At 39.3% G+C, this 12,972-nt stretch overlaps 3 non-coding genes and 1 pseudogene across 3 annotated transcripts; all 4 read right to left on the bottom strand.

Annotated features, from left to right (window-relative positions):
- Nucleotides 1–1,630: 1,630 nt before the first annotated feature.
- TRNAP-AGG lies at nucleotides 1,631–1,702 on the bottom strand. Its single transcript has one exon. It is a non-coding gene; the product is annotated as a tRNA-Pro (tRNA).
- Nucleotides 1,703–2,844: 1,142 nt separating this feature from the next.
- On the bottom strand, nucleotides 2,845–2,918 carry TRNAI-AAU. Its single transcript has one exon. It is a non-coding gene; the product is annotated as a tRNA-Ile (tRNA).
- A 480-nt stretch (nucleotides 2,919–3,398) lies between these two features.
- On the bottom strand, nucleotides 3,399–3,470 carry TRNAA-CGC. The gene has a single exon. It is a non-coding gene; the product is annotated as a tRNA-Ala (tRNA).
- A 4,883-nt stretch (nucleotides 3,471–8,353) lies between these two features.
- On the bottom strand, nucleotides 8,354–8,766 carry LOC103275397 (annotated as a pseudogene).
- Nucleotides 8,767–12,972: the final 4,206 nt, after the last annotated feature.

The following is a 12,972-nucleotide window of genomic DNA, read 5'->3' as shown; positions in this document are numbered from 1 at the left end:
ATAGGTCAATCAAGTCAGTAAGTTATAGCCGCTCACCGCGAGTCTATGATTCTGTACTTCAGAGAAACCAGCTTGCTTGCTTGTTTTCTTGCTTTCTTGCTTTTCTTTCTTTCTTTCTTTCTTTCTTTCTTTCTTTCTTTCTTTCTTTCTTTCTGTCTTTCTGTCTGTCTTTTTTTTTAAGCCTTTTTCTTGACAGCAGTGACAACCATGAGGAACTTTATTTTGGAGATTATTGGGCAGTAAGAAGGTGTAAATAACAAGTTTGAAAAACAGTTTGGTGAGTTAGAAGCCAAACTGCCCAATGTGGGGGCACAAACCCACAATCCTAAGATTAAGAGACTCCCACTCTATCAACTGAGCTAGACATGAATTTGACACAACCACTTTCCTCAGTGATTTAGGAGAATATATATATTTTTTTAATTTTTTATTTTTTGGTAAGACTGGGAAATGTAAAGTTCTGGATTTTATCTGCTTGTTTATTTTCATTTTATAGATAACATGAAACAATACTCAAACAATGTAAACGTTACCCAAAGTCATTAACATTAATTCCACCCACTGTCTCTATATGTCTTCATTCCCCCAGTCTCATTAATGTATATGGATTGACCATAAAATGTTTCCAAGGCCTAAGAGTCAGAGTCTTTGGATGCCTACAAGAGTGATTCCCAACGTCGGCACTACCAAAGCTTCAGACCCGGTTGTCACCATGGCTCCAAGAATAGTCCTGAGGTCCTCAAGGCCAGATACTATGCTGGGCCCTTTCCGGCCCATTGAGGTCTTTCTCTCTTGCTCTCATTAACCGGTCAACTCTTTTCCCTCGTGCCACGCTATGTGGGAATGGTGGCCCTGAAGAAAAAGTCTGCGATGTTCTCCCTCCTCTTTAAGACCCTTAAGTTTGTTCATTCATTGTCCTCCATAATCACGGCACACACTGAAAAGGAGAAAGTGTTGCAATTATATTTTAATATAAAGTATCTGACAACCACTGGAATATAGGTTTCAGTGACTTTTTATATGTTGTGTTTACCACCAACCGCAAAAGTGAATTGAACACAATAGATACTAAAAAATCATCTGCTTAATGAGTGTACTAACACTCCAGGAGAAAAGAAAAAGTGCTCCTTGTCCAGAAAAGCAGAAAACCCTGATATGCATGAAGGGAGTACTTGACGCTGTACTAACAAGGAAAGCCAAAGAGGAAGGTTGACTTAACATGTAAAGGTTCATAACACTGTAACTCTATAGTTCACGCTTGATCTTTCCATTTCTATCCATCTTTGATGTGCTGAATGAATGATAAATGACATTGAATTAAGATGTGACCATTGTACTCCTAACACATTTCATATAAACCACAAACGTGGAGTCTGAACTTCAAGATCTGGAAAATTTGCCTTTGCAAAAGTCACTTTAAAGCAAATGGAAAACTAAAGAAAAGCCAAAATCTAAAACTGCTATTCTGTACTTTAATTAGAGATTTCAACTCACTTATTGGGAGCAAGTGTACAAAACAACACCACGCGTTTTTACGTGAAGGCATCGGAGTTTGACTGAATGTGCGATTTAATTTGCCATGTTACATTCAAATTATGTTTCAAAGGGAGCCTTTAGGGCAAGAAAACCTGGGCTCGTCCGGGATTTGAACCCGGGACCTCTCGCACCCTAAGCGAGAATCATACCCCTAGACCAACGAGCCACTTAGTTTTCTGGCAGTTTTGATATTTTAAATAGTTATCAAATTCCTTTTGAAAAGCTGTTGCATATGTGGATGTGTGCAACCATAACTGATATTACCTTTAATACCTGTAATTTATGTTTATATAAGTATATATCAACATCGCTCAGAATTTTCCTAGGTTTTTCCACAATTCAGTCCTAAGACTATAGAAAGTTTCGTTTCTCAGAGGTCGGTTGACCTACACTTTGTAAGAAACACAACCGTGGCGATGGTTTAAAATAAAGAAATTCAGGTTCTTTCTCAAATCTGCTAAGTCAAGGTCGCCGGAGGCGACGTCCAATACGCCTTCTTTTTTAACAAGCGACTGAACTCAACTAAGGGTGTTAAGTGTGGGGCTACACCGAATGCCCGCTTGCACGTTCTCAAAGTCTACGTGGAGTTGTGGCTTGACTTCAACATTTTCTACGGAAAATAGTAAAACAGGGGAAAATGCGCTGAACAGAAATATACAGCTGTGAGGTCGTGAATAAATAGAGGAAATTAGCTGTACAAGTAACGGGGGTGTGTGTGTGTGATATATATCATCAAGAAATGGGCTGAGCAGAGGAATTTCTGGCTGTGGCCAACCTGGACCAACAGGTAGTTGACAGAGGTTAAGGTAGATTCTGGAAAAGGGCTGAGTTTTTTCTTACTTGAGAAATCAAGTAACAAGAAAAATGTTTCTCTTGAGATGGAATTCCTGCCTTGATGTGTGGTGATCTCCCCAAGTAGGGACCCTTAACTGGATAATGGGAGATAATGAACAGTACCTTCACATTCTTGCCCCACATTTCAGTAGCTGAAGACTTAACTGTTTTCAAACTGTTTCGAGAGCAGTGTTTGGTCACTAAACAAAATGGTAACACTTTTTCTTTCTAACTCCTAAGGGGTTCTGCTCCCTTTCTGTTTGTCTAGCGCAAACTTTGTGAGCACTCTGACTTAAAAGAATGATGGAACCTCTGGAATGTCCTAGGACACTGTCCTTCTGGTGAGGTGTTGCTTGCAGTGGTTTAACAGTCCTCTGCTCTGTGTCTTTGTAACAACAAGACAGATTTCGGGTAATTTGTTTTTCTTTCTCTATGGAAAAATTGCCAAGTTTAGTCAAAATTGAGAAAACACACTGGCCCGTACGGGGATCGAACCCGCGACCTTGGCGTTATTAGCACCACGCTCTAACCAACTGAGCTAACCGGCCACCTGCGGTTATGAGGTTTCCTAAACTATAACAAGAAATTGTTCTCTCTCAGAGTTTCTTTACTGGAAAGTGATGTGTCTGAGTCACCACATTCTTTCACAGAGTTGATTTTTCATCCTTTTCCGATATTTGTCCTTTTTTTTTTTTCATTCTATGACTCACGGAATTAACGATACCCCGTCCTCTCCTTTCCCTGTCCTCAAGCCAAGATCGTTTCTGCCCTAAAGGTCAGTCACATGCTACAAATAGTGATTTATTAATGGGTTCCAGACAATTTCCAGGTTGCTCCTTTTCTGTCATCACTGAGCGTATTTTTTATGTTCCCGATTCCATTTGTCGCAGATAAAGATGTCTCAGAATGTCTCAAAGCAATTCTGTTCCCCTTGCTACATGCAGTGGCTAAAAGAACACCCTAGGACAAAAATGAAGTGAACATTTAAAAAAACAGTATCTGACTACACTGGGCAGGTAAAAACCACCTGGAGATGCCGGGGATCGAACCCGGGGCCTCATACATGCGAAGCATGCGCTCTACCACTGAGCTACATCCCCAGTCCTGGCACGCCCTCTTCTGTAGCTCTCCCTAGTTCTTTAAAACAGATTCCCATCCCTCCACCCCCTCCTCATCCTTCGTGAAATTTGAGGTTTGCTGAATGCTGAAACAAATTCACTTTTATTTATCTGATAAAATTCTGAGACAATTAATGGGCAGCATTCACCGGCTTTCCAAATATAGAAAACCTTTCAGCCATCAGACACTTGCCAAATACTTAACCTAGTGACTCAGGGATAGGACTACCTGGAAACCTGACAAGAAAAAGGATAGCAGGACCCTTCTTTAAATACTTATTTATTTTCTCTTTCCTTTTTTTTCAAAGAAACTAAACAGTACTAAATCAACAGCTCCCTGTGCCCTTCGTTTCACATTCAAGTGCCCAAAGTATGTCGCCGAAAAGATGATTTGATTACTCCCTTACGAGCACCAGATCGGATCAGGTTACTTTTAAGTGTTTTGCTTGGGTCCAAGTGTGGATTATTTGAGATACTTATCTGGAAAGCCAAGGAAGGCGAACATTCTGTTAGATCTTGACTGGACTGAATTTAGTATGGTATAGTATAGTATAGTATAGTATAGTATAATATTTATCTGTATATCATATAGATATATAGTATCAATATACATAGCGTTTATCAGAGATAGAGGAAGGAAGGGAAGGAGAGAGTGAGAAAGGGAGGGAGGATGTGGGTGAGAATGCTAGAATTAATGTAATATGGCTAGACCTCGGTTTTAAAGCAGACCCCGGTTGTGGCTGAATTTTTATGGTAATTAAGTTATTAACAAGTATTTTTACATGACCTGCTCTTTACTGGAATCTCAGCTGAAACTTCTAAAATCGCTTTCTAGTTCAAGAATATAGATAAATAAACCAGAGTTGGCGTTGTTTGGATGTTTTGTGCGAACCCAAGTAGCTCAACTGGAAGAGACTTTGATTTTTAATCGGAGGGCCCAGGTTTCACGTCCCTGTTCTGGTGCCGTTCCTTCACTTTTATCCTAGTGAGTACAGTAGTTTTCTCTCTTCCGCGGGGGATGTGTTCCAAGACCCCTAGTGGATGCCTGAAACCTCAGATAGTACTAAACCCTCTATATCCGAGTATATTGTACATCATGGTTTTAAAAAATCTGATAACCAAAATGGCTGTTAAGTGACCAGTGGGGAGCGTATTCAACTAGGAGATGACGCACAAAGAGATCTCCCAGCAGAAAAAAAATTTCATCACGCTACTGAGAACGAGGAGCTATTTGAAATTTATGAATTTTTTTATTACTGGGATTTTCCATTTGCTATTTTCGGATTGCTGTTAATAACTGAAACAGTGGAAAGTGAAACCACAGATAAGGTGGGAGCATCTGCAGTAAGAGGGAGGAAGGCGGGATCAAGACATCGACTGATTACCTTAAATAAATGAGGGAATCCTGAGCGGGACATAGGTCCTATAACCTAGGAAATGTTTGGAAAATAGAAAGGGAGCCAAAAAAGCTAGAACAGGAGTAAACGTTTCAGCAGCAATGGTCACAAGTTGTCAAAAGTTAAACTCTTTCCTGAAAAGCGAGAGGTTGTGGAGTAGAACAGCTCCCTCTTTTCTCCATTAGTGTGCTCCATTAGGGGTACCCTGCTTTGCTCAGCTCTGAGGATGCTGGGGTAAACTATGTGTTACTCAGAAATTGGGCCTAGTGGCAGTGGCTTTCAAATTTTTTTGGCCACGATCTATAGTTTGAAGTTTAGTTTGCACCTCCACCCAGCCATACACATGTAATAAAAACAAAAGTTACACGAAGGATGCCTTACTCTTATCACACACACTGTTTTCTAATTATCTTTACAACATCATCATCGGGAAACACTGACCTGTAGAGTAAATCATAAAGTATCACATGTAGGGCAGGGCAGTGTGTGCTGTACTAGGTGACCTGCCTACTTTGCCCTTTTTCCTAAACCCCAGTCCTCTCACGTAGATTGACCCAAAGCCTCAAGTCACCTAAGCACTCAGTTACCAATGTTGTCTCTGACCTGCTAGAAGCCACTGAAGAAAAGAAAATGTGGTAGCCCTTGATTGGATTTCATTTTGTAATTGCCCAAAGCAGAAACTTTAGTCTAGCAGATCCAAAGGATAACAGAAAAATTAGAGTTTTCTTGCTATTAAAAATTGGGTTAGGTGCAGTGGCTCAAGCCTGTAATCACACAACTTTGGGAGGCCAAGATAGGGAGATTGCCTAGATAGGGAGGTCAGGAGTCTGAGGCTGCAATAAGCCAATATTTCACCACTGCACTCCAATCTGGGCAACAGAGCAAGATGCAATCTCTTAAAAAAGCAAACAAAAATCAAAACAAAACAAAAAACAAGTGAACAAAACTTCCGGGGAGGAGGACAGAGGATACCTCCTAACAGTTGCCTCCTTAGCACAAGAGGCAGCATGTCAGCCTCATAATCTGTGGGTCTTCAGCTTAATCCTCAGAGAGTTTAGCATTTTATAGCAAGAAAAATACTGCAGAAAATGCAACCCAATGTAATTACTATTGCTATTAGAGATACACAAGAAATATCTCAAGTGCTCATAATTTCACAACTTTGGTAAGCCCACACAGCTATAGATGAAAGTTTTTCCCATCTATAAGGGCTACTGAAGTCCACTTAAGTTGTATAATTTATCTAATTTATTGCTTTACAATGCTTAGAATTCTGTATCCAAAAAAAGGAAGGAAGCTTCACTAACTTCAATTAAATATGGCAGGGTGTCTCTTACAACCCTTTAAAAATAAAAGGTGGGAGAGGATAACAAAATTGAATATTAGTACTAAAAGACATCGTAGTCTCAGAGAGTATGCCAAGTGGTAAAATACTAAATGTTGAGCCACTACAGTGCTTGAGAGGATTAAGTATTTATCTATATGTCAGTATGTGTAGCTAGATGAGAGTGAAAAGACTCCGCTTCTTCCCCTCTTTTCATAGTCTTTAAGGAAGTTAGAGATGAAGACAACCACTTGAACTTTTATGTTTTGCAGCTTGGATCTTAGTGGACAGAAACTCCAGTCCTATTTTGCTGATTGTTATATGTATTTCAGCAGTAAGAATCCAGCAGCCTACAATTGGTTGCTTGACAGATTTGCTAAGATTACTTCAATTCGAGGAGGCAATTATATAGTAGACATCCATTAAATGACACTGGATTAAATTAATAGACATCATATTTCCACACTTCACCACTCTTGTGATCTCTAAACCTTTATGTCCATTTGTCTTCATTAGCCTGGATATCTTCAAATACCAAAAACAAAATTAATTGTTGGGTGATAATTCTCCATGGGTCTCTCACATTTCTGCATGTCTTCCTATTAAGGCACTGACAGTGGTTTGTTCAAGATTATCTTTTCAGGGATGTTTATATATCAAACAGCCTTGGAGAATAGAGATAATGTCTCCATAGCAATTGGCATGCATTCTTACTATTCGCTATATAAGAACTGGCATCCCCAAATTTGGGGTTCCTCTCCTGTAATACAACTCACTACAAGTTTAGGTGTCATATTGCCCTCTGGAAATTGGAACTGGAGAACCAGAGAAAAAGTACTATAATCTGACTATTGCTATTACTGTGAATAATTAACTGTCCTTTATCTCTGATGCAGGAACTTCATGAATTGTACCAGCATTTGAGAAACTGTGACTGGCTAACTTGTAAGTTTGCAAGTTGGGTAAAATCTCAGACCTTTCCCAGTTCTTGACACGTGTCAATCTCCCCTTCGCTCCTCTTCCTTCTTGTGTATTTCTTACCTTGGCTAGTAACACAACCATCCACATAAATTTCAAAGCCAGAAATTTGGGTGTCCTTCCAGACTCCTTCCTGCTCCTTACTATCCGACCATATTCAATCTTCAAGTCTACCTTTTAACTATTTCAAAGAAAAAGAGTGCAGGGAAGTTTGTGAAAATCTTTCCTTTTCTGCTCCCGTCCCATCATCCAAATGCTCTTGCCATCTCTTGGTGGGAGGAGCTATGGCAAATTGTCTTATTTAGCAAAATGGCCAGCTCTTCCATCTCATCCTCTCAAAGTCCTGATTTCAAGGCTTGAATATATTTAGTCAGGAACCCTCCACTTTCAATGTTCCCTTTCTAATGAACACTCAAAGGCTAACTGACACAGAAGTTCTTGTTAAATTCAAATCTCATCAGTCTGTTCTCCAGGCCTAAGATTTTCAAGACTAACAGGATAAAATCCAAAATCCTTTGCACAAGAAAGAAGGCCCTTGCTGAACAGGCTTTGCTTCTGATGGTAAATTTTTCCACAACCCTCTTATTTGCTGCTTTTTTGGGGGGACTCAAAAGAAACACAAAAGTTTTATGTTAGTCAGATTTACAAAAAAAAGTGATTCATACAGCCAGACAAGGTTTTCCTTGGTTTTAATACATTAAAATGACATAATTCAATCAAATTCATCCATCACTTTCAGAGACACAGTGCAACTGGAAATATTTTAGTCACTGCAGTGGACGTTTCTAAAAAGCAAATGCCTGGGAGTACTCCTGAGCCTTCAGCATGAAAAGAAAAGAAGCAGGCACTACAATTCTCTAAGGATGACTGTGTTTCTCACATTTTAGAAAAGCAATACAAAGAGCTTTCAAGAGTTTCAATACACATTGTAACATGAATTACAACTCCCTCAGTTTGTTTGTTGACTTAGATCAATTGACTTGAAGCTTCTAGTCAAGTGATCATTGCTCCTTTGCTAATTGCTGCTGATACTTTGTAGCCTATACATTTTAAACTTCTGTAAACAACATTACAAGCCATTTCATGTCATTTAATTTTGTGCTGAATATTCTTCAAATGACTTTAATAATACAATACTTTCAATGAGTCTTCAAATTCACTTGTTGTTATACCATATTGTTGCTTTCTTCAACTTTATCTACAAATGATCTAATTCCAGGTAAATTTAAGAGAGATCCAAGGACTATCACTCTTTTAATAAAGCCAACGACCACTGGCAACAAGGCCCTGAACAAGATTTAAAAATTCATAAATTTTGAAGATCATGCCTATCAAAGGCCACCCAATAAGGAGAAATACATCACTCAGGAAAATTCCTGTGACTTTCATTTTACACTTTTGAAAAAAGTACCTGAATGTTCTTTCTAAACCAACTACAAAAGCCAAGCCAGTCCAAATAAAACATTTCCAGTAGCCAGTAGTGCTTTGTCAAAAAAGAGAATCATTCCAAAGAACAGGACAAACACTTCAATCCTGTTAATCCCATTCCTCTTTTCTGGGTGTCTGTTAAGGACATCATGGCTGAAGTGGTGATAACAGCAGTGGCAGCATCTCAGAAGGCCTGGGGTGGGAAAGCTGAGTTGGGAGAAATGAAACCAAGAAGCAGCCCAGATGAGAGCCGCCACGTATTCCCTCTTCTTGGCTTTTATGCTTCATCTAAATTAACTTGTGGCTGCCAGGTCTGTGGAAAGAGATGAGCATTTCTAGGAGTTCTTCCCATCAAAGATTATGCTAGCCGGGCTCGGTGGCTCAGCCTGTAATCCCGCGCCTTTGGGAGGCTGAGGTGAGTGGATTGCCTGAGCCCGCGGGTTCGAGACCCGCCTGGGCAGCGAGACCTCATCTCTACAATAAATCAAAAAAATCAGCCGGGCGTGGTAGCGCATGCCTGTAATTCCAGCTACTGGGAAGGCTGAGGTGGAAGGATCGCCGGAGCCCAGCAGGTCGAGGCTCGGTGGCCGGAAGCAGCCACTGCACTCCAGTCTGGGCGACAGAGTGAGACTCCAACTCAAAAAAAAAAAAAAAAAAAATTAAGATTATGCTTAGAGCTAAATCCTTTGTGCAAAAATCCCCTTAAGTCTTTCCTTACACAGATGTGTGGTTTAGAAAACAAAGGCAAATCCTGGACCTTTTCACATTTGCTTTTTTGCTACTCTTTCTTCAGATGGAAGAGCTTTTCCTCCTTTGCTGGAGCTGAATGCATCTCCTTTCTAGTGAGGTCAAGGCCCTTGGACCTATCCTATTGCCTTGACATACAATTGAAGCTCTATAAATATTTGTTGAATAAATCAAGGAACTAATCTTTAAAAGTATGTTTTCCTCCCTCGTGCTTCCCCTATCTTCTCACTTTGTTACTCCCCACATACACCAGGTTGACTACCCTTCCTTATACCACAGCTGGAGTGCATGGACAGCAGTATTTTAGCACTAATGTCTAATTGACTAAATTACAGGGCTGAACTCTGATTTATCTTTGCACCCTCATCCCCTTGCTCAACATAGCTCCTGACAACTTACAGGAGCAACTTTTACTAGATGAAACCAGGAGTACCCCTCAGAGTTGATGGTTGAAATTTATTGTCCCCTAAACAAGGCAGAGTAGTATGAGTACAGCATTCTGATGTTGCACGTGGGACAGTCTTAAAGTCTTTAACTCTCAAGACGTCATGCAATTATTATAACTCTATCAAATAAATTTTAGCAGTTGTAATAAAAGTACTACTAAAGGCGGGGTGCAGTGGTTTACTCCTATAATCCTAGCACTTTGGGAGGATGAAGTGAGAGGATTGTCTGGGCAACTTGGCGAGACCTCATCTCTACAATAAATAAAAAAATTAGCCAGGTATGGTGGCACATGCCTGTAGTTCCTGCTACTTTGAAGGCTGAGGCAAGAGGATTGCCAGAGCCCAGCAGTTTAAGGCTGTAGTGGCCGTAAGCATGCCACTGTACTCCATCCAGCCTGGGCGACAGAGTGAGGCTCCAACTCAAAAATAAAAAAAAAGTACTAATAAAATTACTAATCTCTACATTTACGAAGGGTTTTCAATGTGCCATACACTGCATTAAACATGTTTGCACAGTTTCTTAACTTGAGGACTAGGGAAGTTGGATGGGGAAATTTTTTTTTTACATCTTTAAACTGAAATGTAATATTTCCTTCACTTATAAATGTTCCCCTCTAACAGAAATTTAACATTTCCTTTACTTATAAATGTTGACAACAAATTAAAGTCTAAAGAGAAGTACCCATGGCTTCATCACCAAGAAAAATCATGTATTTTTGTATTACAATACAGTTGTTACAAATATCCAATACTATTTTCAAATGAAGGCAGTCATAAGATGGGTCTCAATGTATAATATTTAATATGTTATGAGAAGCACACATATTACTCTATCGCAAATTATTTTAATTGATAATTTTTGTAGTATAATTGCTTTTCTCTGTAATCCTATGCATTTTTTTAATGCTTTAATAAATGTAATTTTGAAAAAGGATCCACAGGCTTCTTCCTGAGGCCAGAGGACTCCCTCTCACCTTAAAGATTAAGAAGTCCTGCAGAAATTCATCATCTTGTAGGAGATCTCCCCGAGCTGGCAGCCCTAACCAGTACTTGAAGTTAGAACTGGGGTGAGAAACCCCAGCCTGGCCTTTGAGGAGTTTGAGGGGAAAGACCGGGAGAGAACGTACAGTCCCAAGTCTCCCCCCACGAAACTGGTGAATCAGGACGCAACTCAGAGCAGGCCGGCGCGAGGTGTCACCGAGACACGCGACCTCCCAACGGTCCAGACCGGGTCGGAAGCGGAGAAGCCAAGCGTAGGGCGCTGGACTGGCCTCGCCCAGGTTCAATTCAAATGGGGCTTTGAACATCATCTTGAAGGCCCAGGCCGGAAGTCTTTGGAGGATTTTGAGAAAGGAGTGATGTACATTTTACCAGGATCATTGTAACCGCTGTTGAGAAAAGAATGTAGGACAATAGTGGATACAAGAAAGTAAGTTTCCCTTCCTCTTCTTTCCAAATTTTCCAAGGTCGGTGCCTCAGATTCAAGGGTCAGAAATTTGATTATTAAAAACTCTGGATTACTCAGATTGATTTATGTAAGACACTCAAATTATATTATGTCGAAATACTTATAAATCAGGATGTTAATATATAATTTACAGATAGGAATATAAGTGCCAATGAACCAGAAAAGTGGGCAAAGAGGTTTAGTGACTGACTTATGATTTTCTAATTTACTCTTCCTCACTTCAGGAATATTTCTATCTTTAAAAATAACATTCTTGCACAGAAACAATATTCATTCTAGCTTTATGCTGCTGAAGATACACTAAAATTCTAAATTCCTTGAACACGTTCCCCTGAAATATATTGTCATCACATTACTACCCTTTTTCATTGGAAATGACAACAATTTCATGTGTAGAATACTGTCATTACTTGCATGTAATGGTTTTCTAATAGTATCTTGGAAATTCCTTAATTTACTCAGAAGTACCAAATTATTATGAGTTATGTTTGAGATTTATACCAGTGAGCCTCAACTGTTTCAACAACAAGGACTTCTAGATCCTGAAATTATAGTCCTGGGTCTTATTCTGGATTTTACCACATGCTGCATTTCCTCAGGGCAAGTTATTTAATCTCCGTTTGCCTCAGTTTAACTAAATGTAAAGATAAATGAGAATGATATCCAACTCATAGGGTTGTAGAATAAAATTATGCTTGTAAATCACCGGGCACACAGTGTTTGGTAAACAACATTCGATAAGAATTATCTTTTATTATAGTCAAAAATCTTTTTTATTTAAAAAAAGTTATTTATCTTTTTTTATTCAAAAATAGTTTATTGAACATCCATTATGCACCATATTCTCTTCACATCTTTGCAAATATTACTTCTTACTAGAATCCTTTCCCTACTCCTTGCCTGACTAACTCCTTTATGTTTTCCTTTTGCTGTTCAGGTGTCAGTATACTACAGGAAGTCCTCTCTAAGACCTCTTCCTGCCTTGGCATCAGGCTTTAGGTCTCCTGCAGTGTTATTACAACACAAAGCACACGACTGTGTGGTGACCTCTCTCTCTACCCCATTCAACCTAGAGCTGGGAATAGTTGAGCAGATAAAGGATGGTAATACAGCATGACAAAGTAGAATTGCTAAAAATTTACTGCTACAAAGGAAAATATTGCTATTTTATTAGTGTAATTCTAGTTTTACTGTATATGTTACCGGTTTTAGTAAAGGCGTCATATGGAGAGACCTGGCCCTCAGTTTTGCAGAGTAATCAATTTTTTTCGATTTTTCAGCAGTGATTAGGTTCTGGTAAATATGAATTTTGTTTTTCAAGCCTCCAGTGGTGCTTTGTGCATTAATATACTAATTCAGTACATTGTAGTACTAATTATTTCTATAGAGTATCTCTAATTCTTTTAATAACCTTACTAAATAGATAATATTTCTTGCTTTATTACTGAGAAAATTGTGGCTCAAGAAGGTTAAGCAATCAATCAAGTCTGGCATTCATTATTTACTGCCAAGTCTCTCACACCTCACATCCAATTCACTCTCTTCATGGCTCCCACCAGGTCAAAGTCATCAACATGTTTTACCTGGACTCTGTGATCATAGTCTATTGTCCATGCAACAGCCACACACATAAGTACATATATATAAAACACTTTAGACTATACCAGGTGTAGTGGCTTATACCTGTAACCCAGGC

Source organism: Carlito syrichta, unplaced genomic scaffold (assembly GCF_000164805.1).
Source record: "Carlito syrichta isolate Samal-C Ts95f unplaced genomic scaffold, Tarsius_syrichta-2.0.1 Scaffold315432, whole genome shotgun sequence".
NCBI classification, from domain to species: domain Eukaryota; kingdom Metazoa; phylum Chordata; class Mammalia; order Primates; family Tarsiidae; genus Carlito; species Carlito syrichta.
The sequence above is the reverse complement of the archived record's forward strand: the minus strand, read 5'-3'. Positions and strand labels throughout refer to the sequence as shown.